Source organism: Sesamum indicum, linkage group LG13 (assembly GCF_026168435.1).
Source record: "Sesamum indicum cultivar Baizhima isolate 11 linkage group LG13, ASM2616843v1, whole genome shotgun sequence".
Lineage (NCBI taxonomy): Eukaryota > Viridiplantae > Streptophyta > Magnoliopsida > Lamiales > Pedaliaceae > Sesamum > Sesamum indicum.
This window is the reverse complement of record NC_142669.1, coordinates 14,569,884-14,584,289: the sequence shown is the minus strand read 5'-3', so window position 1 is coordinate 14,584,289 and position 14,406 is coordinate 14,569,884.

Here is a 14,406-nt window from a genome sequence, read left to right as displayed (position 1 = left end):
TGTGTGTTCTGTGTGCGTGTGTGGTGTGTGTGTGTGTGCGCGCGCGGTGTGTGTGTGTGTGTGTGTGTGTGTGCGTGTGCGGTGTGTGTGTATGTTGTGTGTGTGTATGTGCATGTGCGGGGTGTGTTTGTGTATGTGTGTGTGTGCGGTGTGTGTGTGTGTGTGTGTGGTTGTGTGCGTGTGCGGTGTGTGTGTGTGTTACGGTAGAACATGTTTTACTTTCATTATAAAAAATGAAGAAGTGAGGTGTTGCTTTTATCTTCTGCGCCAACGAATGCCATCTGCATCTTGTTATATTTGTCATTCTTCTTCAATTTCTAAGTCTTCATTTTTATCTTCACAACCCTTTTTTTCGTGCAGGATATCACCATAGTTTCGTAATATTTTATGCTCATTATGTGTATTGTGTGTCTTTGTGGTCTATTTATATCCTTTATAATGTTTTTCTGTGCTTGCATAGATGTCTATTCTCATTTTTGTTTACCTGATATGAAAGAGTATTTATTGAAATGAAGAGCAATAATAGGACAGGAGAAAGTGCATTGTCCCTCTTCTTTCTCCTTTCAATATATCTCGTTAGCAAGAGTGGTTTCGGATTGATTTACTTTACTAGATGGGATATAGTGAGAGAAAAAGAGTGGGGGATTGATAAAATCTGATAAATGCCTTGCGTGGTTATGATCTGCTAACCAATTCTTGAATTGGTTGCCAGCGACCAGTACAAAATATTGTAGTTTTGAACCTCGACTTTGGTGTGTTTAGCCATTTTGATTTCACCCTTGAATCACATGGTAGTTTCTGTAGCATCACCTTGATTTTTAGTACTCGCATCGAAGAGGGAGAATGGTCCTTTTGCTCAGAAACAATTAATTAGTTATATATGTTGTAGTTGATGCTTGACTCATGCTTGTACTTACATGTGGCTTATTGTTTATCAGGTAAAGAACTAATCATTCACCTACCCAAGTTTCTGTTATTTTTCTGCCTTCAGGTACTTATGGGCAGTTTCATACATATTTGAGTGGTAACAGTTTTCTAATAATGTGGTTTTGGTATTGCAGAAACCAAGATATTAGTCCTATAAGTTGTTGAATCTGTGGTGTTGCTTGATAAATGGCACAGCTGTTCCTGTGGCTCTTCTTTAGAAAGTGAATGATTCCTTTACTGGAATGAGACACTAGCTTGAACTTTTTGGAAGAGAGGTAAGTTTCATGAAGTAATCAAAATCCATTACTAGTTTTTATGCTAATTTTGTTAAAGGTTGAGGCGTCTTGTGTGATTTATGTTTCTTATCGCTTGGGCTTTTACTGAAATGCCTTAGTAAATACAAAGCTAACTAAGTGCTAATTGCTTCTGTTAACCATCCCATGTATTCATCGCATTTTGGCTTTTGGTTTACTTTTTGATCTCATGTTGCTTTTGAGCAGTATGGGTAGTTGGATTACTTTAAAGGTACTTTTCTATTTCTTTTTTAATTATTTTTTTTAAGGAATTGAATGCAATTTTCTGAATCAGGTAAATTGCAGCGAATTGAAGCGCAGGCGAAGAAAGAGGAAGAGTAGGAAGGAGAAGAGGAGGAGGAGGAGTCACCACCATTCAGATGATGATTCTTCTCATGATTCTGCTGATCTACGGCATAAAAGGAGGAGCATGAAGGCATATTCGGACTCTGATTCCGAGGTCAGTGCTTCAGATGATTCTCGAGTGGGTAGTGGCAAGAAGCGGTCTGAGAAGAAGAGCAGGAAACATCGCCATGAAGAGGACTACCTTCTACAGTGGGTGATATGTCTTTTGCTTTTAAGGTTCCTCTAAACTGCTGCTAAGTGTGCCCTATTCAATCTTAAATTTGGTGGTTGATGAGCTTCTTGATGAAAACCACTTTAGCTTAGTGGACAATACATTAGTTTGGTGCCTTTGTTGTTTTCCAGTTTGATGTAATGTATCATTTTAATTGCTTTGTTCTTCTGGTTGTAAGAATTCTGATATTTACTGAATATGCTATGTGTGATTCCGGCATGTGATCGGTCCTGTTAGTTGAAATATTGCAGTAATAGTTTGGAATTTTATTGAGTATAAAGTTGTTTTACTTATTGGTTGTTATTCGATTGTTTGGGGAAAGCCTGCCTGTGGACATCAAGAAGAGCTTAACTATTGCTTCTCTTTTGAACCCAGTGCTATTATTGGAGCAAAGAAGGTTGTAGCATTTCCCAGTGTGTTTTATATATGTAATTGTATTAGGGCAATGATTTTGTGATTAATATTATCTAGTTTCTGGATCAACCTCTCTGAAAATCATGATCTGGTGTAGCAGGTTTCTGTTGGGATCCCCCGGGCTAGTAAGAACCAAATGACGTTACGAGAAGCTACAGGGAGTACCTCTGCCTATTTTAAATTCAGATACTTTCTATTAACAATTTTGATATTGTTCTCTCATAACTAGGTACAAAAGCAGCAGCGATAGCAGTCATAACAGCGACACAAAAACTGCAAGCTTTTATTTATTAACCTGTTCGGTTCTTCTCATTAAGTGGTCATTTGAGGGGGTGAATTGCAGTGAAGAGAAGGAGAGAAACAGAGCAGCTGCAACAGTAGAGAAGCTTCAGACACAGGTGCTTCAAGTTCGTTGTCATTTTGATCAAATATATGGGATCTCCAAGCTATTGCATATAAATAATACCCGTGATGTGTCCATGTAGTTCAACCCCCCAAAAAACTTTGGCTGATTTGGTTGTGCAAGCGAGGCCAAATGATATGCCGCCATATTTCCTTCCCTATAAATATGAGTAATCCGAAACTCCACTCGCTTTAGGAAGAGGTTGATATGGGAAAGCATGTGATGTAATGTCTAGTGACCTTTAGAGGGTTCCTTAATCAGCCGAATTATATTGACGGCATCCACCTAAATCCAAATGCGATTAAAATTTTCCGTTTGACAAATTTGGAGTGCTTTAAAAAGTTCGTACACCTCTACATACACATTAGTTGCTTCTCCAATGAACTCATAGAAGGCGAAAATTGTTGCTCCTCTCTCATCCCTAGCAATTCCTCCCGCACCAGCCGGCCCCGGGTTACCTTTGGTTGCTCCATCAGTATTAATTTTGATCCATCCTCTATCCGGTTTATTCCACTTGACTTTCATCAATGTTGTCCTCCTTTTAACGTACGTAAGGAGTCCCATGGTGGATGCAATGTTGGCGTCTCCTTTCCAGTTAAGCAAGGTGTCCAGTTTTGTACGACTGATCGTGTTAATGAATTGATGAACCTTCCGGATGATACGATCAGAATTGAATTTCTGTTCCCGATGCTTAGCATCATTTCTTTCAAGCCAATAGAACCACAGAATGAGCATCGAAATTAGAGTTCTGATGTGAATCTTACCAATTGAAGAAAATCTCCAATAACTGAGGAACAAGGTGATGTTGTTTTTCGACGGGGGTGTGGTATTGAATTTCCTAGCAAAGAATTCCCACACCTTCGAGATTTCAGGGCCCTCTAGGAACACGTAACTAAGACTTTCAATATTACTGCAACAAGTGCATTTGGAGGCAAGTTGGATACCTTTGGACTGAATCCTTTGATCCACCGGGATTTTATTCCCAAGATTCTCCAGAAAAATATGGACATGGTTGGTGTGATGAAGGGGCACCAAATTTCCTTAAACAGCTGTTGGGTCGTTCATACCTGCCTAATGAAGTTCCAAGTTGATTTGATGGTGAAAGTGCTGTCTCCACTAAGTTTCCAGTGAGGGATGTCAACTCAGTCGTCATCAAAAGGCACGTGGCTGATTTCGTGAGCCAGTTGGTGTGGGAGGAACTCCAGGAGTTTGTCCATGTCCTAAACTTTGTCTTTCCAGCAGTGGTTGACCGAAGATGAGGGGTGGTTCTGTACACCTAGAAGGAGCCAAAGTGCTATCTCCCCCATCCAATTGTCAAACCAGAATGAGATTTTCCCTTTTCCGATGCTCCAGAAAACGTGAGGTTCTACTTTTTTCCGAGAATGAGAGAGACGTTTCCAATTGACAGAGGCAATGTAGGAAGGTTTAGCCAAAGCTGGGTGGGTCCCTTTGCAATACTTGTCGAGAAGAAAATGAGACTACAGTGACTGTTGGATTCTGAATATCCATCAGTGTTTATGTTGGAAGACATTCTGCTGCAAGCACAAAGAGGGTTGGAGAGAGGGGGTCCCCTTGACGAAGTCCTCTTGTTGATTTAAAAAAACCTACGCCTTCGCCATTAAGGAGGATGTTGAACAACAGTTTTCAATTAACATTCAAACTTTAGCAATCCACTGCATAGGGAAGGTCGACTGGCAAGCTAGTTGTACGCCATGTGGAGACTACCAAGTGTGGGCCATTGGGCTGGTCACCTTTACTGGGTCACATTCATAGGTTGAGTCGAAGGGGTGCCTTGGGCTTTCAACTTCCATCCAGGGCTAGCGGGCCTTCAAAGATATTGAGGCAAACATATTAGATGGCCCCAAGCCTTATTGTTCTTTTCTGAACTGGGCCTTCTTAGGCCATATGCATCATATATAAAATTAAAATTTTATATAGGACAACTTATTTTCTTAGTCCGTTAAATATACTCATTACTAATTTTAGTTCGATAATTATGCCTAACTTTTATAAGCCCATTTTCAAATCAATGAAATTCAGTCCTTTAGTTGCCGAAATTTAGATTTTTGACAAAAAAAATGACATGACATGTCAATTGAATACTTTTTTAGAGGTCTAGTCCTACATTTGGATGACATATTGGATATAATTATATTATATGTATTATCATATATTTTAAGAAAAAAAATCACCCCATCCCCACCCCCACCCCACCACCGCCTCCCCCGCTTCCCCATCCCCCCTAGGCACCGCCCGTAGAGGCGTCGTCCAGAGGAAAAGGCCGACACGGTCGCTTAAATGCACAAATGTCGAGGGCAAGGCCTGTCGCCCTGCAGCAAGTGAGGGAAGCGCCCTCCTCTGCAATTTTTTTTATTTAATTTTAATTAATTTAATTATATAATTAAAAGAATATTATATTAAAATATTAATATAATTATATAATTATAGATTTACATATTATTTTAAAATTTATCAAATTAGATATATATATATATTATATAATATTATATATATTAGATTGGGTGCATACATGCCATAAAACGAGTGAGGGAGAGAGAGAGTGAGAGAGAGAGTGGAGGGTGGGGAAATTGCCAAAAAAAAAACTTTTTAGACCAATATTCGAAGTAATGTGCGTGTTCCATCAATTCTGCTCTCAGGGAATTTTTTGATTTTTTTCATATTACAGGGATGTAATTGATACTTTTCCCTGTAATTGATACTTTATTTATTATAGCGATTTTATTGAACATTTCCTATATCAAAGGGCTCTTGTATTTTTCTCCTTTATTTGATATCTACAATTTTTAGACCATCTTAACTTCTATTAAATATTTAATCGAGAAAACTTTTATAGCTGAATAATATAAAAATACTTAAATTTTAATTAACATTTTTTATATAAAGAAAACCAAACATATATAAATATATATATATATATTATTTTTTATACATTTTTTATACCTACAAACCCCTAACAACAATTAAAATATGAGGTTGTGTGTCATATATTACTCAGCGATGATAGTTCTCAAAAATATATATTTTATAAAACGAATTTTATTTCGAAAGGTTTCAAAAGAAAAATAAATTAAAGCATATACAGTCAATCATAGTGGTTTTCAGAAGCATTTTATTCTAATAAATTAATTCTACCGCCACTTCAGATCTGATCGAGCGAAATCAATCAAACCCAGCAGAATCCCATTACTCGTGTAAGATAATACAATATGAACGTATAAAGGGTTTCTAAAATTTAAGTATAGTTCACGTTTTATTATATACATCATATAATTTTTATTTGATTAAACATTTGTAAATAAATTCTATTTTAATTATTAGAGGATTCTTGCCAGGTAAAAATATCAGTGTCTCTAATTGCTTCACAAATTAAAGAAGCATGCGGCCTATCTAAAGTTCACTTATTTCTAGTTGTTTTCTTTTTAGTTATGGTAAATTACACATAGGGACGGGCGTTCGAATCGTGTAATTTGCGATTCGATTTTCATAATATATAATAAAAATAAAAATAAAATTATAATAATAATAAATAAAAACAAAAAAATTAAAAAAAAAAAATTGTTTGAGCTCGAGCTCGTGCTCAAACTGGTGAGCTCGTCGAGCTCGAGCTCGACTCGTTGCCGCCCCTACCTCTGAATGAAATGTGCTTCTTACAGTGATTTAACGATTTTGATTTTAAAACAACATTAAAAAAAATTAGATATCCGATGTACTCGACTATCGAGTATGAGTATCCATTTAAATTGGATAACAAAAGTTTTAGATATTCATAAACTTCGACTGGAATCCGGTAGCTGTTTTAGCTACATGAAATTTCGAATACTTGACCCAAACTTTTTAACTTGATACCCAACCCTAATGACAAATATGTTTTTAGATTTATTATATTTATATATATTTTTTCGTTGTTTGAAAAATTACAAATATATTATTGATTTTTAACGTCCATCTAACAGTGAGTCAATTCCTTTAGCCTTCATTATATTTTCATCCATTGTGTGGTAAACTGTCCAAAAAATTCTTTTGTATTACAAATAATTTTATATATTTTTTAAAATATTTTTACTGACTAATATACTCTATGAATTATTTACTTCACCCACTTTTAAATTTGTATTTTTTATGTTTATTCAAATGCTTTTTCTAGGGAAAAAAATCAGCAATTATAAAATAGATTTCCACCTCAACGTTTAGGAGTTACATAATTATTTTTGTTTAAGCGGAATATTTATAATTTTTTAATAGTAAAAAAATATTCGTAATTATGTCAAATCAGATTTTAACTGAGACCAAAATGAATTTTTGAGATATTTAAATAAAGTTGATGATATAATTTATATATATATATAATGAAATACAAAATGGTAACATGAATTATTATAATTGAAAATCCAATTCGTATTGTCGTCGGCAACAGCTCAGTGAATGCAGAGAATTACAGGTTGGTGGGCTGTGATGGGACTGCATTTGGAAGCAAGAAATGGGCCACATTTTGCCGTCTTTCAGAAACAAAATTAACTAAGTACGTTCGACACTGTACCCAGCTGTTTATTTACCTCAAAATTAAAACAAACAGAAGAATAAAACAAAAGTATCAAAGAAAAGAATTATATATCTATATATATATAGAGCAAGGGGTGTAAATGAGTCGAGCTCGACCATTTTTTGTGAAATCGAGCTCGACGTGCTCTCAAGGTTCGAGCTCGAGCTAAGCTCCGCCACATATATAGTTATGTTGTGCCAACTAAAATATTATTTTAATTATCAATTAATTTACTTAATTGTATGTATTTGACTGAATGGAAGCTACAAAGTTTAACGGATAAATTTTTTGTTAACATTAGCATTTTTTGTTTAAAATCTTAACGAAAGGGTGTTAGATGTAAATAAAGATTTTTTAGAGGGAATATGTGTAATTTCAAATTTTTGTTTGGAGAAAGTATAATTTCATATTTTTAGAGGGAGTCTAAGTGTGATAAAATCAAACACAACATTAAGGAAAAGAGCCCTAAGTAGGTTAATAAGCCTTAAAATGGACTCAATTTCAAACTAATCTAGTTTGAAACTCGACCTAAATATATTCTAACATACTAGAAATAACGGGGTAAAATATTAAAGCCGAACGAAAGTTAAAAAAATATAAAAAATTAAACAAAGTATGCAGGAAAAAAGAAAAGTGCTCGACTAGTAATAGTTGAAACGATGGAATTTTATGAAAAATAATGGTCGCTCACGATAATAGTGCCAACAAAAATACTATTGCGTTTACCAACTTTCATTTAATTGAATGTATTTAGTAAGTTACTATGATTAAATTAAGGGGAAATGAAATCAGAAAAATATAGTTAAAGGATGAACTAACAATATCTTGCTTCTCAAAATAATTTCTATTTATGTGAAATATCACAAAAATTAAAGCATATAGCTAATATTCATTCAATATAACGAATATTTAAATTTAAATTGTGGAAGAGAATTGAAAATATTAATTTTTTGTCGGGAATATTTAAGCATTATGAATTGTATGTACGGCGGCCGTTTAATTTTTTTTTTTAAGTGGGACAAACAGTAGATCGATCTACTGGATAAAATGTGGAATATAATAAATTAATAATTTTATTAGTGTTTACTTATTGAATTAAATGTGAAATAGAGTCGGATTATACTGTCACAACACCAACGCCGAACAAGTTACTAAGCCTAACTCATTACGATGAACTACTAACAGCCGTTATTCTTGCAGTAAACCATAAATAAGCGTCAGTTTGACGCTCAATCCACTCTTAATTTTCTTTTATAAGATTCATTTTATTACTGTATCATTCAATACATTCAAATTTAAATATAAATTCAATACATTGATATTTTTAAATCAATAAATATATTTTAAATATATAAATAAATAAAATACTCTTATAAAAAAAAGCAAACTGTGTACCCATATTTATAAAATTTGAATTTACGACCTCTTAATTATGAGACGTATCAGATCATGTAAACAGTCCCGTAGCATACGAGTTGAGAAGAACGCAAGCAGGCAGTCCCTTTTTTGAAATTCAAACTTCATTACACGTTAAAGGCAGCAAAAAAGTCAATAGGACGGAGCAATCCAACATACGTAGGGTGCAAATCCAAGTGAACAAGATTATCCGTGCATGCACTTGTCTTTTCTTGCACGATAAATTAGACATTTTTTAAATTTGTTATAATTATAAAAAAGAATTATATTTTTATTTCTTAAAATTTGATGTAATTGTAAGTAAATTTGTTATGATTTGAAAAATTACATCCAGCACTCATGAAATTTGCTTACATCTAATCAATATGTTCCTTCATTAGTTAAAATTAATTGAATTTATTGATATTAACAAAAAAAACTTAATTCAAAATAGATATTTATCATTAATTGATTAATTACTGACTGATTACAGGTCAAATAATTTTTTTCCGACTAAACTACCTTTATAACGGTGAAGATATGTCTCTCTATATGCATTAATGAGTGAAGACATATGAATGTAATTTGGTCATAGAATGATTTATTTGACCTGTAATAAGTCAATAATAAATCAGTCGAGAGTCAATATAGATTTTTTTTTTCTGATTCTTTTTATTAATACCAACAAATTCGGTGAATTTGGACTAACAAATGGACTTATTTGTTGAAGTGAAGCAAATCTCAGAGGTGCTAGATGTAATTTTCCAAACAATAGGAGATCCACATGTAATTACACCAAACCTCAGTGGAGAGGAGTGTAATTGTTCCTAATTATAAATACTTTCTCGTTATTTGAAAAATTATAAATACCTCTCTAAAATTACAAATACTTTACCAAATACCTTTTATAAAAGGTTTTCATAAAAAGGTATTTATTTATGTATTTATTATTTTTCAAACAACGAAAATGTAATTATAATTATGATAAATCTTAGAGAAGTACGTCTGTATATTATCCATACTTGCAAAAGCCCCCTTTACCGAAATTTTTAACTACTAGTAAATATAAATAGTATTTGAATGATAATTAACAATAATGAGAGAATGTTTGCTGATAAAATAACTTATGCTTGTAACTATTATATATCAAAAGACCAAAATATCCAGTTCACAACCTCAATGAAATACTGCAACTATTTCACTATAACAGCTTAATCCCACAATGAGTATCATCTCGTATATATTACTGAAATAGCAAACCCACCGACAACGTTTGTAGTCTCATCTCGCACGCTACCAAAATATGAGAGGATCGTCCGTGTAATAATTTATGTAAAAATTATTGATATTACTTGACTAACAATTTATGTAAAAATTAACTAGAATATATGAAAATTATTATTTTATTTGAGTGACTAATTGGATTACAATCACCGATATATAACAGATGATCTTCGTAATCTAGAGCTCCTAACAAAGAAGAATCTTGCCTTGAACAATAAATTTTTTCCAAAAAAAATAGTGATCTCCCCTTATGCTCGATCGGGAGAGAACTCCTTTTTATACTAATCAAGTAATGTAAGTGATGGATATATACTACTCTTTCACCCCCGTCTCTTAGGATGTGTATATAGATGGAAATTCTGTGAGGGGTAAAATGGTCTTTTTGTGGGCTTTTCATAAATGTCTTAATCCCCTTAATATGGCCATAGTCTCATTCATCGTGCTATATAATTGCTTGGATTAGTCTTTGATTTTTCAAATATTAAGCTCCTCATTGATGGGTGACATTAAATGTAATTAACTTTCTAATCTTTCCATATCAGTATGTGCATAAATGACATTATTCAGATGTAAAACAATTTCTAAGAAGAAAAAAGTATCAAATCAATTTTACAAAACATAAATACTTTGTGTATCAAAATTTAGTTCATGTAAGCAATCAAAATGTGCCTTAAATGCACTTCTAGCAAGTCAACTCATATTGCTATTAGATATAAATGGAATTACCTATATCTCATAATTCAATCATGTCTCAAGTATAATTGGAAAGAATGTCTATTCAATAAAATCGGGCACTAATATCAAGTCAATACACATTGTACTTTATCAAAAGACACTATCAATCTCATGATAATCAACCAATTTATATATTCCGAAACTAAAAAAGTAGGTTATGTTCATGAAGTGAAATATTAATGTAAATCTTCATTTCAATTTTAAAATGTCTGCATTACAACTTATTCATGCATACTACTATTGGACACGGCTTCATACGAGTAATCCCACTATTTTTGACAATCTTTTGGTTGGGTTACTAAATTGTATACTTTTGTAGAAAGAAAAATTGTGAAGTCTCTTTTTGTATAACTTAAACAATGGGAGATCCTTTATTATTTTGCCAATTTTTGGAAATTCTATCTTAGAAATTTTAAATTTATTTTTTTCTTTCAACCAAAACACCAACCGATATTATAAATGGTAGAAAATCAACATAATCCACATAACAATAGCGCATGTGAATTAAACCTCAGCAAAAGCACAAATAAAGCTCAAGTAGAGGTCCTACAAACTCTACACGTTCGACCAACTAGCCCCATCAAAGCCCCCCTCTATCCTTATCAAATAAGCATCTGTTGCGGTTGCCCTAAAGTGCCCAACACACTGTAAGGAAGATTGTGAACTCATCCTTGTCCAAACCCGCATGGATTCACCTCATCCACACAAAAAAGAGGACCTTCGGGACTGTCTTCGCACGCCAAAGGAAGCTTTAGGTGGTGAGACTAGCAGGCTCACTAATGCTCGTTGGGTCAGCTAAGGTACTGGCGATGCGAGAAGCACTCTTGACCATAAAATGCGCATTGTTCTCAAAATACCAACACAACCATAAGCAAGAAAGACTAAGATACAGTTTGAAACATACGGCATAATTAAGTCCACAAATTTCGAGTCTAAGGAGAACTTATTCAAGGAAAATCCACTCCACACGATCATATGAATTACTAAACTCTAACTTCAATGATAGATTAACTAGATTAACCCAATACGTATGGGCTAGCAAGTGGTTTAGTTCATGTTCAACAAGAACATTATTAGAAATGAGGCGATCCGAAATGAAGCTGACAGATGTTCACAAATAATGTTCCCAAAAAAGGTTTCCCACTTTTAGCTAAGACTTTATACACTAGTTTATAAACAATTTTACATAAGCTGGTAGGCCTAATGTTTTTAACAGTTTTCATGTTAGCATATTTTGGTAGTAAAAGAATTAGTAGCGTTAAGAGCAGGGTCAAGGACGCCTTTATTCAGAACATATAACACATATCTAACCGTATCATCTCCAATAACATGCCAGAACTTTTGGTCTGACCCAGGAGACTTTAAGAGGTGCATCTGCTTGAGGGCGTGCTCAACCTCCTCTAGGGAATACGAGCATACAAGTCCCACATTCATGTCGCTGGACACAATTGGAGTCAAGCACCTAAAGCACTCATCAATCCTGCGGATATTCGGGTGAGTAGATCGAGATATGTGCAAGAAGTAGTCCAACACCAGTGATTGAATCTCGGAATCCCTTGTAAAGATCCACCCATGCTTGTCCTTGAGCCTCTTGATTGTATTACACCTACATGGTCCCTTCTCCTGGCTATGGGAAAAAGTCGTATTGCAATCCCCTTCCGCCAGCCACAAAGCCTTCCCCTCTGTTTCCACCAGATCTCTTCTCTTTCCAACAGCTCCTCGAATTCCTGCTTACACTGATACAATCTACCCTTCACTATGGTGGCCAACTTTCCTTCCTTCACTTTTGGTATTTTCTCAGTCAACTCCTTGACTCTTTTCTTAATGTTTCTAAAAGAGGCTCAGTCCCATGAACTCAGTGCTTGCACACACTGTTTGATTATTTCCCATAAGGCCACCCAAGGGTCTCCGTCGACTCCTATCTGCCACCCCTGCTACCACTACATCACAGTCACTAAAATGGATCCATGCGACCTCAAAGCGAAACCTTTGTTGTCGATGCTATGCTCTCACATCCCTAGTGGCCCGAAGTGAAGCATGACAACTAATCGAAACAGGCCACCAGCGCTGGTCACCATGACGCCCACTCCAGCCTCTCCCACACGGTATCTGGATACTATCGGTTATTGCACCAAGTGCAAGGGCCCACATCAAAACCTAGATCCTGCAGGTAACAATCCTCTAGACATCTCCTAAATCCCTCCATCTGCCACTGCGCCTACTAAGGCCCCCTTCCTTCTCGTGTGGAAATAATATTTCATTGAAGTCCCCTATACAGAGCTATGGGCAAACCAAAGCTTTTCAAAGTTGTCTGAGTAACCCCTACGACTCCTTCCGTTTGCCTTCGCACGCCAAAGGAAGCTTTAGGTGGTGAGACTAGCAGGCTCACTAATGCTCGTTGGGTCAGCTAAGGTACTGGCGATGCGAGAAGCACTCTTGACCATATTGTTCTCAAAATACCAACACAACCATAAGCAAGAAAGACTAAGACACGGTCGAAACATACTGCATAATTAAGTCTACAAATTTCATATGAAAACCTAGTCTAAGGAGCACTTATTCAAGGAAAATCCACTCCACACGATCATATGAGTTACTAATCTCTAACTTCAATGATAGATTAACTAGATTAACCCAATATGTATGGGCTAGCAAGTGGTTCAGTTCATGTTCAACAAGAACATTATTAGAAATGAGGCGATCCGAAATGAAGCTGACAGATGATCACAAATAATGCTCCCAAAAAAGGTTTCCTACTTTTAGCTAAACTTTATTCACTAGTTCATAAACAATTTTACATAAGCTGGTAGGCCTAATGTTTTTAACAGTTTTCATGTTACCATATTTTGGTAGTAAAAAAATTAGTAGCATTAAGAGCAGGTCAAGGACTCCTTTATTCAGAACATATAACGCATATCTAACCGTATCATCTCCAATAACATGCCAGAACTTTTGGAAAAAGATAAGGGACATATTGTCTGACCCAGGAGACTTTTAAGAGGTGCATCTGCTTGAGGGCGTGCTCAACCTCCTCTAGGGAATACGAGCATACAAGTCCCACATTCATGTCGCTGGACACGATTGGAGTCAAACACCTAAAGCACTCATCAATCCTGCGGATATTCGGGTGAGTAGATCGAGATATGTGCAAGAAGTAGTCCAACACCAGTGATTGAATCTCGGAATCCCTTGTAAAGATCCACCCATGCTTGTCCTTGAGCCTCTTGATTGTTACACCTACATGGTCCCTTCTCCTGGCTATGGGAAAAAGTCGTATTGCATTCCCCTTCCGCCAGCCACAAAGTCTCTTTCCAACAGCTCCTCGAATTCCTGCTTACACTGATACAATCTACCCTGCACTATGGTGGCCAACTTTCCTTCCTTCACCTTTGGTATTTTCTCAGTCAACTCTTTGACTCTTTTCTTAATGTTTCTAAAAGAGGCTCAGTCCCACGAACTCAGGGCTTGCACACACTGTTTCATTATTTCCCATAAGGCCACCCAAGGGTCTCCGTCGACTCCTATCTGCCACCCCTGCTACCACTACATCACAGTCACTAAAAAATGGATCCATGCGATCTCAAAGCGAAACCTTCGTTGTCGATGCTATGCTCTCACATCCCTAGTGGCTCGAAGTGAAGTATGACAACTAAATGATCGAAACAGGCCACCAGCGCTGGTCACCATGACGCCCACTCCAGTCTCTCCCACACGGTATCTGGATACTATCGGTTATTGCACCAAGTGCAAGGGCCCACATCAAAACCTAGATCCTCAGGTAACAATCCTCTAGACATCTCCTAAATCCCTCCATCTG